Source organism: Miscanthus floridulus, chromosome 9 (genome assembly GCF_019320115.1).
Source record: "Miscanthus floridulus cultivar M001 chromosome 9, ASM1932011v1, whole genome shotgun sequence".
Classification (NCBI taxonomy): Eukaryota; Viridiplantae; Streptophyta; class Magnoliopsida; order Poales; family Poaceae; genus Miscanthus; species Miscanthus floridulus.
The window spans coordinates 29,785,370-29,794,172 of record NC_089588.1 but is presented as its reverse complement, the minus strand read 5'-3'; the positions used below and the strand labels follow the sequence as shown (position 1 = coordinate 29,794,172).

The following is an 8,803-nucleotide window of genomic DNA, read 5'->3' as shown; positions in this document are numbered from 1 at the left end:
AAGATCAGCCTTCTTTGCTGACCGTCGTCAACTGGGCTAATTCCAGCCGCTTGCTAGCCTAGGATAGTGCCACCCTACCATTTAGCCCTGGTACACCCCAAGTCTAGTCTAGGGTGGCTGAAACTGTGAGTCATGAGCCGAGTCCACAAGGTCTCCATGAAGTCTCAAAAGGGTGTGGGGGAAATCCTCCACACCCCGTACCTCCTTACACTGTCCGCTATCAACCTAGCAGTAGTGGCAATATCCTACCAAGTAGTCCGGTCATCCCGCACCATATAGGGCGAGTGGTACGTAAGGCTTCCCAGTGAATCTGAGTACTAGTAAGTCCTTAGGGATGACCAAGCCAGAATGTCTCCATCAGGGTTTCTATTTACCATGCCACCACAGCACCTCCATCCTGAGCTCCTCCCATCACAGGTTCATACCCAGGACAACCTTGTATAGCATTTACCCACCACAGGTATCCGTTTCTAGGGGTGCCCAGGTAGCACCCCATGGCAAGACTTGCCCTAGGCTCATCGTATACTACAACTTGGTCGACACAACCCTCACCCTCCACACAACCAAGTCACACATGTAGCACTCTCCCCAAAGTCCAGATAACTCTAGTTTCCACCACGCATCAATATAGTATATATAAGCGTAGTAGAAATAATAAGCAGTGAAATATAGCAGCGAGCGTGTGACTAGCCTGACAGCAGGGTGAGCAGGGGTAAGGTTGCGTCAAGGTAGAGGCCATCAAGAAAGCATACTACCATGCAAGTCCTATCATAGTGTGAATATACAATGAAGTAAAGCAATAGCAGTTCTATATTAGCCATGTGTAATAGGTGCTACGAATTTGGGTGGGATGTGGCACCTTCAGTGTAGTCATCTCCGTACTCCTCATGGTACTCACGATCCTTGTCCATCTAGTTCTCCTCCGAGTCTACATACGATCGAATTATAGTCGCGTTAGCGACGTCTATAGAATAGCACAAAGAAGCAATAAAAATTCAAAAAAGCCAAATGCACTCAAACATGGGTTCATTGCGTAAAGCTCGATTTTAGATGAATTTTGGTCCTAGTTTCGTATTTTTCTGAGGTTGTATGAATTTGTTATGAATTTCTGAAGTTTTAATCATTTCTGAAAATGGGAAAAGGCTGAATTAATCCTGGGCTGACACGTGTCACACTATGACTGGTCCACGTGGCATGCTGTCATCAGTATGACGCCAGCATGACATCATCATCTCGATTCTGAGCTGACAGGTGGGGTCCCACTGATGTTAGCAGGATGTTAGCATGACGTCATCAACGTCATCAGTTCCGACAGGTGGGATCGGGGGCTCTTGGGTCACTGACATGTGGGTCCGGTCAAAGTCAACGGTCAACGGATCATAGTCAATGACAGGTGGGGCCAGAGTTGCTGTCGTTAGCAGCTGACGTCACTATGACGTCATCATGACGTCACCTCGTCTATGTTGTTACTAACAGGTGGGACCCGCGTGATGTCATCATGACATCAGCATGACGTCACCTACTGATAGGTAGGTCTAGAGTCTCTGTGTCGCTGACATGTGGGTCCGGTCAATCGGTCAAAGTTGACCGGTCAACGGTCAACACAGATCGGGTCCAAACTGGGCCGATTGGGCCTGGATATGGGCTGGGCTTTGGCCCACCACATGGCATGCTGTGGCGTTGCCATGTCATAGCCAAGGGCCTCCACTGGGCTTTGGTCCACAGATTGGCCCACACCGCGTGGCTCATGGTGGACTGGCGTTCATGGTCCATGGACCGTAGGCTAGGTCTTCGGTGGACTGAGTCTATCCTTCTTCCCTTTGGCCTAGTCCACGTGCACCGGGTGCATGTGTGTGTGGCCGGCAAGGGAATTCCTCTGCTTCCTTCCCCGACGTGCTCCCGCCGGTGGTGTGCTCACCGGCGAGCTCCCTCAGCGGCGCTAGCGTCCAATTAAGGTGGGGAAAAGCATTGCTAGGCCTCAGCGAGTACGGTGGTGGGGTCAAGGTGGTGGCCAGGGCTTCCTAGGGCTCTGGCCACAGTGGTCGGTGGCTCGGCGTGATGGTGCTCGCCGGCGGGGCATCTAGGGGCAGTTCTAGGGGTCCTGGTGCCCTGTTTTCCTTCAATCGGCTAGCGGGAAGCAGGACATAGTGTCGACGACGACCATAGGGCGTGGCGGAGTCCGCACATGGGGGTGGTGCACGGCGGAGCTCTGGTCGAGTTCCGGTGCTCGTGGCCTAGGTGCTGTGGCCTGGCTAGCGGTGTCTTGGTCTACGCGGCTATCCTCCAGGCATCACGGCGGTGCTCTACGGCTGCGTCCTAGTCCAGCGAGGCAGCCGGGTGCGCACGTGGTGGCCACGCCATGACTGGCAGCGTCAGCGAGCGCAGCGAGCACATGTACTATGATGGCGTCCATGGGCTAGGAGGTGGTCTTAGCAAAGGAACTCACCGAGTGGTGCTGGCGGCAGTTCGGTGGTGGTGCGGTGGCGAGGCTGCTGCCTAGTGGTGGAAGCCGTGTCGTCGGGGTAGGTGCTCTAGGGCTCATGTGATCAATGTCTCCGAGCTCCCTGCTTGCCTCCCTCTTCGAACTTCCTTCTCGGCCCTCTTCTCTCGGAATGGTGTGGGTAGTTGGACCACCAAACGGTGGCGGTGGGCTGAGGAATCCCTAGGGCGCTCTGGGCGTCGCTTTATAGCCCCGAGGTCCGAGCTTCACCCATGGCGGACGGGGCGGACGGCTGGCGATGCGCCGATTGCATCGGATGGTATCACGGGCATGGGTAGTTGGCGCAGGGGTTGCGTGGGCACGGCGCCAAGGGAACAGGGCCAGATGATTCGCGTGACCCCAGGCCCACGCTTGTCGCCTTGGTCGGGACTCGGTCGAAAGGAGAAGCCAGCGTGGGGAGGAAGAAGGCACTGTGCTGGGAGTGGCTGACGCGTGGGGTCCGGGTGGCAGCGGCAGCAGGCGGGGCAGACGGGCACGCGGGCGTGAGCGGCGTGCTGCGCTGGCTTGCTGGGCCGATCGTTCGGTCGCGTGAGTTGGGCCGGCCTACGTGCGATGCAGGGCTGATTTGCGGGCCGAGCAGGCCGAGCTTGGCTGCGATGCTTTCTTCTTTTCTTTCCTCTTTCTGTTTTATTTTTCTTTTTCTTTGTTTGAATTCAAATTTGATTTGGAGTTTGAATTCAAATCTGGTGTACCTTATTCATTGGATTTTTAGATATGAGGCCCACAACACTCTTTTGTATATATTAGGAACTTTATTTAGCTATATTAACAAAAATAGTGGTAGTTTGTTATACAACAATAGAAATGGTTTTCATTTTAAGCATTTATTCTTTGGTTTGATTAATAATTACTTTATGGTTTATTACTTTAAAGAAGTTGTATAGCAATTGGAAATCCAAATCACAATTTGAGTTGACAATGTATGCATTACTTTATTTGTTAGAATTTAAATAAACATAATTAACAAATGACATGCTATGCTCATGAAATTGTCTAGATGGGTTACAACTAATGAAAAACCTAGGGTTGTCTCCTTCAGTTGTCACTCAACATTGCATGGGGTTAGAAACAAAAATTTTGTAGTTATGATTTTTGGTGTGTGGATTTTTGGGTTGTTACAATAGGAGTTTTGATTGATAAGAGCCTCAAGAATAGTGTGGTGGGAGTGAGAAGGCAAGGAGATAGGATTATCTTAGTCAAGCTTGTCATTGGTCATATGGTCTTGAACGTAATTAGTGCGTATGTCCCTCAAGTAGGCCTCGACGAGAGTGCTAAGAGACAGTTCTAGGGAAGACTTAGATGGCCTAATTAGAGCTGTACCTAGTAGTGAGAAGCTTTTTATAGGAGGAGATCTTAATGGGCATGTAGGTACTACAAGCGTAGGTTTCGAGGCAGTTCATGGAGATTTTGGGTATGGTAGTAGGAATCAGGAGGGGGAGAAAGTTCTGGACTTCACGGTAGCTTTTGACCTAATGATAGCCAACACTTTCTTTAGAAAGAGAGAATCTCATCTAGTGACCTTCAGTAGTGGACAACACTCTAGCTAGATTGACTTTGTCCTTGTAAGAAGAAAGGACAAACAAGCATGCTTGGGTTGCAAGGTGATACCAGGGGAGTGTTGTTTCTCAACATAAGCTTTTGGTGGCAGACTTTCGTTTTCAGGTGTGTGCCCATAGGGATAAATAAGCTAAGATTGAAAGAACAAAGTGTTGGGAACTAAAAGGGGAGACATCAGAGGTATTCAGGGAAAGGGTTATCAAAGAGGGCTCTTGGAAGGAAGAAGAGGAAATAAACAACATGTGGGAGAAGATGGCAACCAACATTCAGAAGGTGGCCTCAGAGGTGTGTGGAGTAACCAAAGGAAGTGGAGGCTAGGCTAAAGATACTTGGTGGTGGAACGAGGAAGTCCAAAGGGCTATTAAGGAGAAGAAAGAATGCTATAGATGCTTGTACCATGACAGGAGTGTGGACAACATAGAGAAGTACAAGGTGGCAAAGAAGACTGCAAAGCGAGCTGTAAGTGTGGCAAAGGGTAGAGCGTACGAGGATCTTTACCAAAATTTGAGTACGAAGGAATGAGAGAAGGACATTTATAGGATGGCTAGGGTTCATAAGAGAAAGACAAGGGACTTCAACCAAGTTAAGTGCATTAAGGATGAAAGGGAGCATCTCTTGGTGAAGGAGGATGAGATCCGACATCGATGGCAAGAGTATTTTGACAAATTGTTCAATGGTGAGAATACGGACACAACCTTTCAGTTGGATGACTCTTTTGATGACACCAATAGGCGCTTTGTGCAGAGAATCCAAGAATCTGAGGTCAGAGATGCGTTGAAAAGGATGAAAGAAGGTAAGGCGATGGGACCAGATGGTATCCCAATCGAGATGTGGAGATGCCTTGGGGACATAGCTATAGTATAGCTAACCAAGCTGTTTAACCATAGTTTTCGATTGAACAAGATGCCTGACGAGTGGAGGAGGAGTATATTGGTACCGATCTACAAGAATAAAGGGGATATTCAAAGATATACTAATTACCGGAGAATTAAGTTGATGAGCCATACTATGAAGCTATGGGAGAGAGTTATCGAGCATCGCTTGAGAGCAATAACGCGGGTCTCTATGAACCAATTTGGTTTCATGCCCAGAAGGTCAACCATAGAAGCCATTTTCTTAATAAGACAAGTTATGGAGCGGTATAGGGAGAAGAAGAAGGACCTACACATGGTTTTTATTAACTTGGAGAAGGCTTATGATAAAATACTAAGGAATGTTATGTGGTGGGTTTTGGACAAACATAAAGTCCCAATGAAGTACGTCGGGTTCATTAAGGACATGTACAACAATGTTGTGACTAGTGTTCGAATAAGTGATGGAGACACGGATGACTTCCCGATTAGGATATGACTACATCAAGGGTCAGCTTTGAGCCCTTATCTGTTTGCCTTAGTGATGGATGAGGTCACAAGGGACATATAAGGAGACATCCCTTGGTGTATGCTTTTCGCGGACGATGTAGTGCTAGTTGATGAAAGTCGGACAGGAGTGAATCAGAAACTGGAGTTATGGCGGGAGACTTTGGAGTCCAAAGGTTTTAGACTCAATAGAACTAAAACTGAGTATATGAGATGTGACTTCGGCACTACTACTTGCGAGGAGGAAGATATTAGTTTGGAAGGTCAAGTAGTGCCTAGGAAGGATACCTTTCGATATTTAGGATCAATGCTATAGAGAGACGAAGATATTGATGAAGATGTTAGCCATAGAATCAAAGCAGGGTGGATGAAGTGGCGCCAAGCATCTGGTGTCCTATGTGACAAAAGGGTACCACAGAAGCTAAAAGGCAAGTTTTATACGACAACGATTAGACCTGCTATGTTGTATGGTGCAGAATGTTGGCCTACGAAAAAACGACATATTCAACAGATAAGTGTCGCGGAAATGCGTATGTTGTGTTGGATTGGCGGTCAAACAAGAAGAGATCGAGTTCGGAATGATGATATACGTGATAGATTAGGGGTAGCACCAATTGAAGAAAAGCTTATCGAACACCGGTTGAGATGGTTTGGACATGTCCAACGGAGACCTCCAGAGGCACCGGTGCGTAGTGGAATCCTAAGCCAGGATAGTAACGTGAAGAGAGGCAGAGGAAGACCGAAGTTGACTTGGTTAGAGGTAATAAAAGGAGACTTGAAAGGATGGAATATACCCAAAGACTTAGCCTTAGATAGGAGTGCTTGGAAGACAGCTATTCACGTGCCTGAACCTTGATTGTTTCTGCTGGGTTTCAACTCTAGCCTACCCCAACTTATTTGGGACTTAAAGGCTTTGTTGTTGTTGTTGTTGTTATACTGTTGATTGCTTCTGCTGGGTTTCAACTCTAGCCTACCCCAACTTATTTGGACTTAAAGGCTTTGTTGTTGTTATTGTTGTACTGTATATGTGGCTGAACCTTTGCCTGTTCACAATGAATATTGCGAGGTTTTGGTCAATTTCCTCTGCAGAATGGCTTGTCCTTTTCAGTATGTTTCTGAGCAGGGGGTACAATCACCGTTTCAACTGAATGCAGTTAAAGATACTAAGTCAGTGAGTCTTTCTGCAGATAGACGGGAAAACTGATGAAATTGCAGCGGAAGAAGACGAAAGGATATCTAAATCTCCCCCGGAGACCAAAGAAAAGATATGGATGATGCAAGATCAGCTAATTATGGCCAAGGCATACTTGCATTTCGCTGCTCCCCAAGGTAGTGTACATTTAGTTCGAGAGCAGAGATTGAGGATAAAAGAGATCGAAAGGGCAATAAGCCACTCAAGTGGAGGTACCCATGTACCTGGGAGGTAAGCTTTAGCTACAATGATCATTAAAGTAGTTCTGTTGAACTATGCAAATGCTTCATGAAAGAAACAATTCTGTTACTGACATAAAAAAAGAAAAACACTATGCAGTGCGTTACAAAAAATGAAGGCGATGGAGCTGACCCTTTCCAAGGCTCAGAGGACCTACCCACGTTGCTCTCAGATGACATCAAAGCTACGTGCAATGATGCATAACAGTGAAGAATTGGTCAGAGCACACCAAAGCGAATCTTCATTCCTCGAGCAGGTTGCTGTGAGGACATTACCCAAAGGCCATCACTGCCTAGCAATGCAACTCACCGCAGAATACTTTTCGTTAGATCCCATTAAACGTGAATTCCCTAAAAGAGACAGCATTCAGTTGGATGGTTATTATCATTATGCAATATTCTCTGACAATGTGCTTGCATGTGCTGTGGTTGTCAGCTCTACAATTGCTGCATCAAAGGTATGATCTTAGATTCGTGAAGCAATAATACTTGGTTTGCTTTCTCTGTGAGCTGTGTGCTTACTCAATGCACTACAGTTAAAAACAATGGAACTTCAATGTGGCAACTGCCGCTGTATGCTTTCTGCATGTCTATAATTACCCTGCTATTGGTTTTCTATAACTTTGAGGGACTCATTGGATGGATATTTATTTTTTATTACTTTGTTATTCATGTTGTATGATGAGAATTTACATGCAAGGAGCATGAAAGGAAGGACTGCACTATGACTTGTTGATACTTTCATTCCATCCAGGAATCTTCTTTTGTTTCAGCCTATTTTTTTTTGCAGGATCCTAGAAGGATAATATTACATATTGTAACTGACTCATTGAATTATCCTGCAATGATGATGTGGTTTCTGACAAACCCACCAACTCCAGCAGCAATCCAAATCAAAAGCCTAGATGATTTGAAATGGTTGCCTGGTGATTTCAGTTCCAGATTCAAGCTGAAGGGTGTTCGAGATCCAAGATACACTTCTGCACTGAACCACTTGCATTTTTATTTGCCAGAAGTGTTTCCCTCTTTGGGCAAGGTTGTACTCTTGGACCATGATGTGGTAGTCCAGAATGACTTAACTGGATTATGGGATCTAGATATGAACGGTAAAGTAATTGGTGCTGTTGAGACATGCACTTCAAGTGAAGGTTACCATCGATTGGATAGCCTTGTTGACTTTTCTAATCCAAACATCTTCAACAAACTTGATCCAAAGGCTTGTGCGTTTGCATTTGGGATGAACATATTTGACCTGAATGAATGGCGCAAACAGGATTTGACTACAACTTATCATAAATGGTTTCAACTGGTTAGTGTTAATGATATCTTAATTAATTTTGTGGGAGCACAGCTTTTATGTGAAATATTTCTGCTTTTACTTGTTGTTTATGACAACCTATTTTGCTTTGGTTTCCAATTTTCAGGGCAAAATTGAGAAGTTATGGAAGGCAGGAAGCTTGCCACTGGGTCAGCTCATCTTCTACAACCGAACACTGCCTCTTGACCACCGATGGCATGTTCTAGGGCTTGGTCATGACTTCAGCATTGGAAGAGATGAACTTGAGTGCCTCTGTTATCCACTACAGTGGGAAACTGAAACCCTCGCTGGAAATTTCTATCCCAAAGTACAGACACTACTGGAACAGGTACCTTAACTATGATAACCTACACTTGCAGCAGTGCAACATTCACGGATAAAGGCGATGGGGGTGAGGTGATTCGCAAGGTGGAACATGGATACACAGCTTCGCTGTAGAACTTATTAGGAGGGCGAGTTGATCTCTTTTTTAAAAAAAGTTCTGTTGCTAAACGGAGTGCAGGCGTGGCCGTCCGGACGCGTGTCAGGTCCCCTAATTTAGGGTCCTCAATGCATCATGTATCAGTCCCTAGATCAGTAGCTGATATGCACAATTCGAACAAGATTGATATCAAAAATAATACTTTTATTGTTAATGGG

General features: G+C 46.1%; 1 pseudogene; it reads left to right on the top strand.

Moving 5' to 3' along the window:
* Positions 1-6,505: 6,505 nt before the first annotated feature.
* On the top strand, positions 6,506-8,544 carry LOC136479563 (probable galacturonosyltransferase 4; annotated as a pseudogene).
* The last annotated feature ends 259 nt before the right edge of the window (positions 8,545-8,803 follow it).